We start from the raw sequence: 9,356 nt of genomic DNA, 5'->3' as shown, positions 1-9,356 counted from the left end.
AACCGTCTAACTGTAGTTATCTACAGGAAAAGTAGTTTCATTAAAATATAATCTGAAGTCAAATAAAGGAGGTCAATTTCGAGCGAAAACCTACACAAATATAAAAAAATATGACTACTATTAAAACTGATTGGGAAGATCCCCTGGAAAACGAAATGGCAACCCACTCCACCATTCTTGCCTGGAAAATCCTACGGACAGAGGAGGCTGGCGGGCTACAGTCCACAGGGTCACAAGTCGGACACGACTTAGCAACTAAACCACCACCACCACCACCACATTAAAACTGAAGTGTTAGGCGCTAGGAGCACAGAGAGAGTATCCTAAATTGGGGTGGGGCTGGGGCTGGGGCCGGGGCCGAGAATTCAAAGCTGAGGTAACTCTTGAACAGGGAAATTTAATGTCCTACTTTTTCACTTCTGGAGCGCCCAAGGGCCCTGAAATCCAGTCCCATGATTATTTTCCAGAGTTGGACCCTAAATTGTCACCAAGAGACTGGGGGAAGCCAGAAGAAAAGAATCTATCAACAAAGCGAAGGGACGCATCATAAAACCCTGCGGTACCGGATTCGCCAAAATTCAGTCAGCCGGAGTTTCCTATTCCTACTCTCGCCTCAGGGCCGGCCGGACCGCCCCTCGCGCCTTCCCGCGACGCTTACTGGACAGTATACGATTGACACAGTCACTCACCAATCGCCGCTCTGCTATAGGGGTTCTCTGGCCCTTACCGGGTCTTTGGTCCCCGGGGCGAGATGCGACCTCTGTGCGTCGACGTCAGCGTGTTGACGTCATAGGCCGGGTACTCTAGGAGGTCCTGGGGCGACAGAACGCGGGCGGTGGGCTACGCGACTTCAGCAGGACTAGATTTCTGGTCCCGCCCCGCCGAGCCCCGCCCCTCCGCCGGCAGAGACTGCCGCGGGCGCAGCCACAGAGCCGCGGTCTCCCGGCCAGCCTGGGGCGGCCGGCCCGGAACCACCCGATGAGGTAGGCTGGGTTTCTGGTCACCCTATTTGACAGATTGGAAAACTGAGTCATCGGGATCAGATGATTTGCCCGGGGCTCACTGGAGACCCGCGAACGGAGGCCAGAACCGAGCATCCCGGCTTGTTTGTACGGCCCTCGCCGTCCTCTGGAGAGGAGGAGGGGCTTGGCGGGCTTGTTTATAATGGGTACAGAAGTGAAGTTGCAGATTTCGGAGCCCCTTTTCATCCAAGGTTTGGGTGGGCATTCAGGGGATGGATGCTAGTAGAGAGGTCTCCATTCCTTCATCCTGCGCAGCCCTCGGTGAAATCAATCCCTCTGCTGGCCCCTTGGGCCCTCCATAGTGACCAAGAATGGTGACTAGGCTGATGCGTGGGCTATAGGAACAAGGTCGGTTACTGACCTCTTTTTTTTTTTTTTCCCCCATCAAGGAAAGCTGTGTTCCAAACAAAATTTAAAAATTAAAGCACAAATCTCGAATGTTCTGGCTCTGGTTTCAGTTCACTGCTTTGCTCACTCATAGGTATCTGGCCATATTTTGAAATCTCAGTAGCATGCTTATTTTTTGGTTTAGGATTAGAGAGGGATCTTTTTTTTCTTTCCTTTAGTTCAAAGATGAGTTAAGATTGTGGAACTTTTCTTATTCTCTTAAAGTGCCAATTGATCTTCATGTCATTTGTCTTCTATTTCACAGACGGAATTACTGAATTCATCACTTGACTTAGTAGTAGTTTGGATAAGCTTAGCTAGGTAACAAAATAACAGGTCAAACCTCTCCATACTAATACTGGAATTAGTTTATCTCAGAATTCTTTGTGGAGAAGAGTTCTGAAAGGTAATTCACATATATATATTCCATCTACCCATACATCCTCATGAAACAAAACATCTTAGGATACCTAAGATGCTTTATTTATGGGTTCTAATAAGGTGGGACATAATTCATGCTCATAAAGTAAAAATGTGTACTTTATAATATATGTATCCATATATAATGTTTTTGTATTGTCATGAAGAATTCATTCTCTTTAAATCTTTCTGTCTCAGACATTGACCTTTAAGAGTGCATTATTGCATAAAACTGCATTGAAGAAATGAAGTTAAAACCGCTTCAGGGTACTTTTCCTTACTAAGGTTCACAGAAGGATGGTTATTATCATTTGACTTTAGTCTTTGGACAAATTTATCTGATGATCTCCTCATCTCTGCCTCATCTTATGCTTTGTATTAGATGTTGAGGATTGAATGTGGAAACCTTTAAATAATAGTCTTGCTCTCAAGACTTTCCATTTTGATGGAGATACTATAAATATATAAACAAAAATGACAATTTTAGATAATGATAAATGCTAGAAAAGAAATTACCAGGGGCTGGAGCACAACTGGGATGTAGGAGGAAATTTAGATATGGGTGGTCAGGAAAGGTTTCCTTGAGGAAGTTTGGAGATCTGAATGTTTAGAATGAGTCAGCCATGGGAAGATCTGCTGGAAGTTTCCAAGCAGCACTGACAGTGCAAAGGAGCTAAAGGGAAAAGAAGCTTGAAATATTCCAGGGATAGAAGAGAAGCTGTGTGGCTGGAGTGGGATATACTTAGGGGAGAATGAGGTGGGAGGACAGAAGTGAGGGAAGTGGCGCTCAGAGGTGGGCAGGATTGCGATCATCTCAGTCCCGTGTGGGAATTCCAGGCAAAGAATTGTCAAAGCTCTCTTCATTTTTCTTAGTGACATTCATATAATGCTAACCTGGCTTTCGGCTTTATATTGGTTATGAAATCATTGTAGTAAATCACTATATGTTTTTTCACCAGTGGTCCTCTTTCTTAATGGAAAAAATGTCTTCTTCCCTCAAGCACTGTGTCCCACACTGTTTCTTTCCTGTTAATTGTTACTTTGTGCAGTGCTCTGAGCCTTTACTTATCTTCTGCTTCCTGCTTTGATCCTTCTTACTCCCAACTGCGAGTCCTCTCCGGTATTTATGTGCCAGGCATTCAGTCTCCAGTATTTATGTGCCAGGCATTCAATCCCTGCTCTTCTCCAGGCTGAGTTCTAGGAAACTGCTTTGTCAAGTGGATTCCTCTTCTCCATTAGAACTTATCTTACTGGCCAGAGACTTAATGTCTGCCTTTATTTCGTGCCTACAGTATACCAGATGCATTATATACTTTCTGATTCTTCTTTCCTGTTGCAAAGGTAAATGTTATCCTTTCTTGATATAAGAGGACACTTCTGCAAAAGGCTACCACCTGGTACTGAGGGAGCCCAGGTTTGAACACTCCAGTTAGTCTGCCATTGAAGCTTGATCCGTGATATGAAGCTTGATACGTCCCTGAATGTATTACAACAACTCTCTACTCTGAAATTAATATTTTATGAAATAGCACTCTAGAGATCATGATTCAATCCTCTTAGTTTAAAGGTGAGACTGGGGAAGCCTATTCAGTGCTTTTTGAGACAGAACTGGCATCAGATTCTCATCGTACTAATTTTCAGCCTAATGTTTTTTCTGCTGTACGTAAATTCCATGGACATTCCATCACAAGGGGTTTTGGTATATAGAGAAATATAATATTTCAACATCATGAACTTACTGTCCATAAACTCATACAAGGCATTTTTTAAAAAAGATGAGACAGTGCTTCTGCTTGGGGTAAAATAGCCCCTTGATAGTGATTGTGGTGGTTTAGTCGCTAAGTCGTGTCCAACTCTTGAGACCCCATGGACTGTAGACCACCAGGCTTCTCTGTCCATGGAATTTTCCAGGCAAGAACACTGGAGTGGGTTGCCATTTCCTTCTCCAGCAGATCTTCCGGACCCAGGAATTGAACCCTGGTCTCTTGCATTGCAGGCAGATTCTTTACCAATGGAGCTATGAGGGAAGCCCCAAAACAGCCCTTTACTGTATTTTAATTCACCTTTTCAGCAGTGAGCAGGTGTAAACTTTCTTTGTGAACCTTGGTTTTCTTAGTAGAAAGTTGCTTCAAAATTACTTTAAAATTTACATTTCAACTTCACAAATCTTTGTAGGGAGTTTACAATGTGTTGTTTTCCCAGCTTTAACTGTTTACTTACAAGTATGGGAACATCACTGAGCATTTCCTGGTTCATAGTTTCTGTTGGTAAGTAGGGTTTCTTCCTATAATTGAGGAAGCTGTTGGGCCAGCTCAGGGATACAACTTCTCTTTCTTAGTAATGCATTATCATTTTTTAAAATGAGTCAAAATTCATGTCTAAATTATATTGTTAAAAAGGGGGTCACTTTCTTTCTACAATTTAAAAATACCCATTCTTTATTTCTAAGGTTTGCTTATTTTATTAATTATGATTGGGAAATAACTGATGAATTAGAGTAAATTAACAAATAGCTGAATTTACTTTCTGATAGCTTTTTGACTCTCCTGTAAGTGACTCAGATGGTAAAGTATCTGCCTGCAATGCTGGAGACCTGGTTTCGATCCCTGAGTTGGGAAGACCCCCTGGAGGAGGGCATGGCAACTCACTCCGGTATTCTTGCCTGGAGAATCCTGTGGACAGAGGAGCATGGTGGACTGTAATCCATGGGGTCGCAAAGAGTTGGACACGACTGAGTGACTAAGCACAGCACAGTAACTTAATGGTGATCAACTTTTCTATTAGTCAAATCAGAATAATGTTACTGGAATTAGTTTGTGCAGCTGACTATACCTTCTGAAGGTCCAAGCTGTCATAATTTGGCCTCAGATTACAGTGCTGTCCTTCCACCATGAACCCAGTGCCCTAAACTGGACTCCTGGCCATTCCAGCTTTAGTGCCATTGCTTGTGCCCTGCCTGCAGCCTGAAATGCATTCTATATAAACAAATGCAGCCAAAGTTCTGCCTGTGCCACTGTGTCCGTCTGTGCTCCTTTCTCAGTGAGCTGTTTCCTTTGTCACTTTAATGGAAGCCTTCTCTTTGACAGCACTTCTGGTAGTCTTGCTCTGTGATGCAGTTTACCAATCTGGATATCTTTGGTAGTGTACTATATTGTACGTGGGTGTTCAAATATATGTTAACTTGAGCTTAAAAGAGATTTAACAATTCGTTTTAGACTTGAAAAGTTTTTTTTTTTTTTTTGTAAATGATAGAGCCCTTTGGTTTAGTTTAGCAACTTCACTTTCATTTTTCACTTTCATGCATTGGAGAAGGAAATGGCAACCCACTCCAGTATTCTTGCCTGGAAAATCCCAGGGATGGGGGAACCTGGTGGGCTGCTGTCTATGAGGTCGCACAGAGTCGGACACGACTGAAGTGACTTAGCGGCAGCAGCAGCAGCAGCAGCCTTTTTAGATTTGTAGAACTTTTATTATCTCACCTTTGCTAGAAGCATCTTTAATGCTTTTCTTGGCTTTGATTCAGCAGAACTTCTTTCCTGTTACAGTTAAGGGTCTGACTGCTACAGTTACCAAGGGGTCCCTTGAGAGCCACTCAGATGTTTGGGCTGTAAGTATTGAAGGCACATTGTTGCAAATAAGAATCCATGTTCTCTGTGTTTATGGTTTTGGGAAAAAGGTAACAGCAGTTCCACTTTTTAAAAGTGACTGAGAAAACTGAAGCTCAGAGGACGAGTCAGAGATTCCTGCAGTGCTGGGCTACGGAGCTTGATCAGCACTCTTGGTTCACGGCAGCAGGGGCTGGCACTCATTCTGATGTCCTACCACAGAATTCCTGGTAGCCTCTTAAGCGTATTTCAGCACAGCTGAGGCCTTACTGGATTGTTTGACTTGCTTGGCTAGTGAGCTGCCCTACATCTGGAAGACACCTCTTGTGACTCCAAGTCAAAGCAGGAACTCTGTCCAAGGATCCCCAGCTGAGCTGTTTAAGCCCACGGGATCTTCCTGGGCAAGCGTTGGCTGGTATCGGGTTTGGTAGGATCTTTAGTTTAAAGCCTCTTTCTTAGGGCTTTCCTGGTGATACAGTGGTCAAGACTTGGAGCTTTGATGGTAGGAGACATGGGTTCAATCCCTTGCTGGGCAACTAAGATCCCACATGCTGTTCAGGGCAGCCAAAAAAGGTAAAATAAAAATTAATTAATAAAATGAAAAAACAAAACCTTTCTCTTCTGCTTCCCCTCTCATCACAGTTTTATAAAAAATATCTTGGGATTAATGGGCATCCTCTGTATTAAACTAGGAGCTGGAGGAAATTCAGTCTGGTTCCTTCTCAGTTGCAGTAACACCAGTTTCCGTGTCCCGTGTTTTCCAGGACAGTTTACTTTTCTGACACTGTCCGTTGTTGCTCACTAGAGGATGTTCTTGTTTGCTTTTTGTTTTAGGAAAATATATTCTCATGGTTCTTTAATTGATTAATGACCTGCTGAATGAATGGCATAGAACCAGGGAATTTCAAGTACTTTTCCCTATTTGTTAAATTCCTCCAAGGTAGCAGAAGGAGCTCTTGAGAAATTAAGAGTTTTCTCCAGCTGAGGTGGGAGCCCCAGCTAGAGCTTGCTTCTGTTATTACTAATAATAACTGAGAGGGCTTCCTGTGTGTCAGGTGGTATTTTAAATGCTTTATGTCAGGATTTGGTATCCTGAGCACTGTTGACATTTTGAGTTGGATGATTTTTTTGTGTTGGGGGCTGTCCGATGAGTTGTAAGGGGTTTAGCAGTATACCTAGGCTCTACCCCGCTGGATACCAGTCCCACCTCCCCCCAGTGGTGACAACCAAAAATGCCTCCAGTCTTTGCCATATGTTCTGGAGTGAATGAGCAGAGTCCTTCCCTCCACAGACAGCTAAAGAACCACTGCTTTACTAAACTAATTTATTCCTCTCAACAACCCTCTACGATGGGTCGTATTATTGTCTTCATTTTGTGGAGGGAGAACCTGAGGCATGGAGTGGGTTAAGTGACTTGTCCAGGATTACACAAGTAGTAAGCAGTCATAGTGGATGTGAAACTCACCAGTGTTCTTTGTCAACTCTGGCCCTGTGCAGCCAGCAGACTGGCCACAGACTGTTAGGGACCCAAAGACTCTGCAGGTTCAGCTCAGTTCAGTCGTGTCCAACTCTTTGCGACCCCATGGACTGTGGCACGCCAGGCCTCCCTGTCCATCACCAACTCTCAGAGTTTACTCAAACTCATGTCCATTGAGTCGGTGATGCCATCCAACCATCTCATCCTCTGTCGTCCCCTTCTCCTCCTGCCTTCAATCTTTCCCAGCATCAGGGTCTTTTCAGATGAGTCAGTTCTTCGCATCAGGTGGCCAAAGTATTGGAGGTAAATCAGGGGACAAAACAAAAGCCAGTAGGACCAAACAGGGCTGTAAGTGAGGTGGCTCAGTGAACTGGGGAGCATTGCCAGAATTGCCTCTTTTTCAAGAGAAGCTAGAGATCTAGATTTTAGTTGTGTGAAAAATGCTTATCTTTTAATACTGGCAGTTAATCTAGTGATGAAAAACATCATGCAAGCCAGGAGACAGACAAGCAGTATCACTTCTGTTAGGGACAAGGTTTGGTCCCAGGCCGTCAGTTTGTGTTCTTTTTTGTGGAGACTTAGCAGCATTGTGATATCATAGAGAATGGTATACTCATTTGATTAAAAAGACAGATATAGATTCTACGTGGAGGGCAAAAGTTTTCACTTCTTGGAAGTCTCTGGAAATAAAGATTGGTGGGGTGGTGCTTCTAGACTAGAGATAGTTGTCTTTTTCTTTTAAGCCAAAAGAGTGTGAGAATTAGGCTGGCCAATCCATCACACTTGGAAATCTTAATACTCCGCTGCTCAGTACAGACTCAGTTTGAAAGTTCTGTACTTTGTCCTTCAACAGTGTCACCAATAACTATTTTTTTTAATGACTTCTGCTCTACTGGTGCTAAAGGCAATATCCTATAGGACAACCAGGCAACATAAATTCTGAAATTCAATATCCTGGAGAGGGAACCACAGCCATACCTCAGTCTTTTGACAGCCAGTAACCGATGGAGTCCAGTTTAACCCTGTAGGAAAAGCCCAGGCTGTCTGCCTGTTTGAGTAGCAGGTGGACTTCTTGGCCTTTGTAGCCTTTTCCGTGAGCCCATGTGCTTTTGTACCCTTGCTCTAGGTGTGAAAGCGACCTCCTGCTCTCACACTGTCTGTGCATGGCCTTGGGATCTGCCCTGCACCTCCTCACGTGGGCCCCTCTGAGACTGTGGGCAGCCCAGTCTCCTGAAAGTGCTCCTGCTTCTCCTCTGGTTTTAATTTAATCTGCCTCCTCCTTGCTGGATGTCACCTTTTTGTTTCTTTTGAAGCCATATGTTTTCTTTTAGGCTAGTAGGCTAGTTTTCTTTAATCAAGCTTTTTTCTGGCCATAAGAACCTAAAGTTCTGTCCTTTAGTGTTACAGCTGTCTTAGACTTTGATTTCTAATTATTTGTATAACTGCTTTACCTCCTCTATAAAATTATATTTTACTTGAGTATCAGTTCAGTTCAGTTGCTCAGTCGTGTCTGACTCTTTGTGACCCCATGAATCGCAGCACGCCAGGCCTTCCTGTCCATCACCAACTGCTGGAGTTTACACAAACTCATGTCCATCAAGTCAGTGATGCCATCCAGCCATCTCATCCTCTGCCGTCCCCTTCTCCTCCTACCCCCAATCCCTCCCAGCATCAGGGTCTTTTCCAATGAGTCAACTCTTCGCATGAGGTGGCCATAGTATTGGAGTTTCAGCCTCAGCATCAGTCCTTCCAATGAACACCCAGGACTTATCTCCTTTAGGATGGACTGGTTGGATCTCCTTGCAGTCCAAGGGACTCTCAAGAGTCTTCTTCAACACCACAGTTCAAAAGATCAATTCTTTGGCGCTCAGCTTTCTTCACAGTCCAACTCTCACATCCATACATGACTACTGGAAAAACCATAGCCTTGACTAGACGGACCTTTGTTGGCAAAGTAATGTCTCTGCTTTTTAATATTCTATCTAGGTTGGTCATAACTTTCCTTCCAAGGAGTAAGTGTCTTCTAATTTCAAGGCTGCAGTCACCATCTGCAGTGATTTTGGAGCCCCCAAAAATAAAGTCAGCCACTGCTTCCACTGTTTCCCCATATATTTCCCATGAAGTGATGGGATGGGATGCCATTATCTTAGTTTTCTGAATGTTGAGCTTTAAGCCAGCTTTTTCACTCTCCTCTTTCACTTTCATCAAGAGGCTTTTTAGTTCCTCTTCCCTTTCTGCCATAAGGGTGGTGTCATCTGCATATCTGAGGTTGTTGATATTTCTCCCGGCAATCTTGATTCCAGCTTGTGCTTCTTCTAGCCCAGCGTTTCTCATGATGTACTCTGCATATAAGTTAAATAAGCAGGGTAACAATGTATAGCCTTGACGTACTCCTTTTTCTATTTGGAACCAGTCTGTTGTTCCATGTCCAGTTCTAACTGTTGC

The 9,356-nt window shown here is 43.8% G+C and overlaps 1 protein-coding gene across 3 annotated transcripts in view; it reads left to right on the top strand.

The window, feature by feature from the left end:
• Positions 1–762: 762 nt before the first annotated feature.
• The window catches only part of STARD3NL (STARD3 N-terminal like), a 55,241-nt gene continuing 46,647 nt past the window's right edge, over positions 763–9,356 (top strand). For 2 of the 3 annotated variants that reach the window (XM_020911078.2, XM_020911077.2), the window contains exon 1: positions 763–983. The gene's annotated coding sequence lies outside the window, so the exon portion shown is untranslated. Of the gene's footprint in view, positions 984–5,374; positions 5,437–9,356 lie in introns of all 3 variants that reach the window. The other variant, XM_070468877.1, reaches the window with a different exon arrangement.

This window comes from Odocoileus virginianus, chromosome 1 (genome assembly GCF_023699985.2).
Source record: "Odocoileus virginianus isolate 20LAN1187 ecotype Illinois chromosome 1, Ovbor_1.2, whole genome shotgun sequence".
NCBI lineage: Eukaryota > Metazoa > Chordata > Mammalia > Artiodactyla > Cervidae > Odocoileus > Odocoileus virginianus.
The sequence above is the reverse complement of the archived record's forward strand: the minus strand, read 5'-3'. Positions and strand labels throughout refer to the sequence as shown.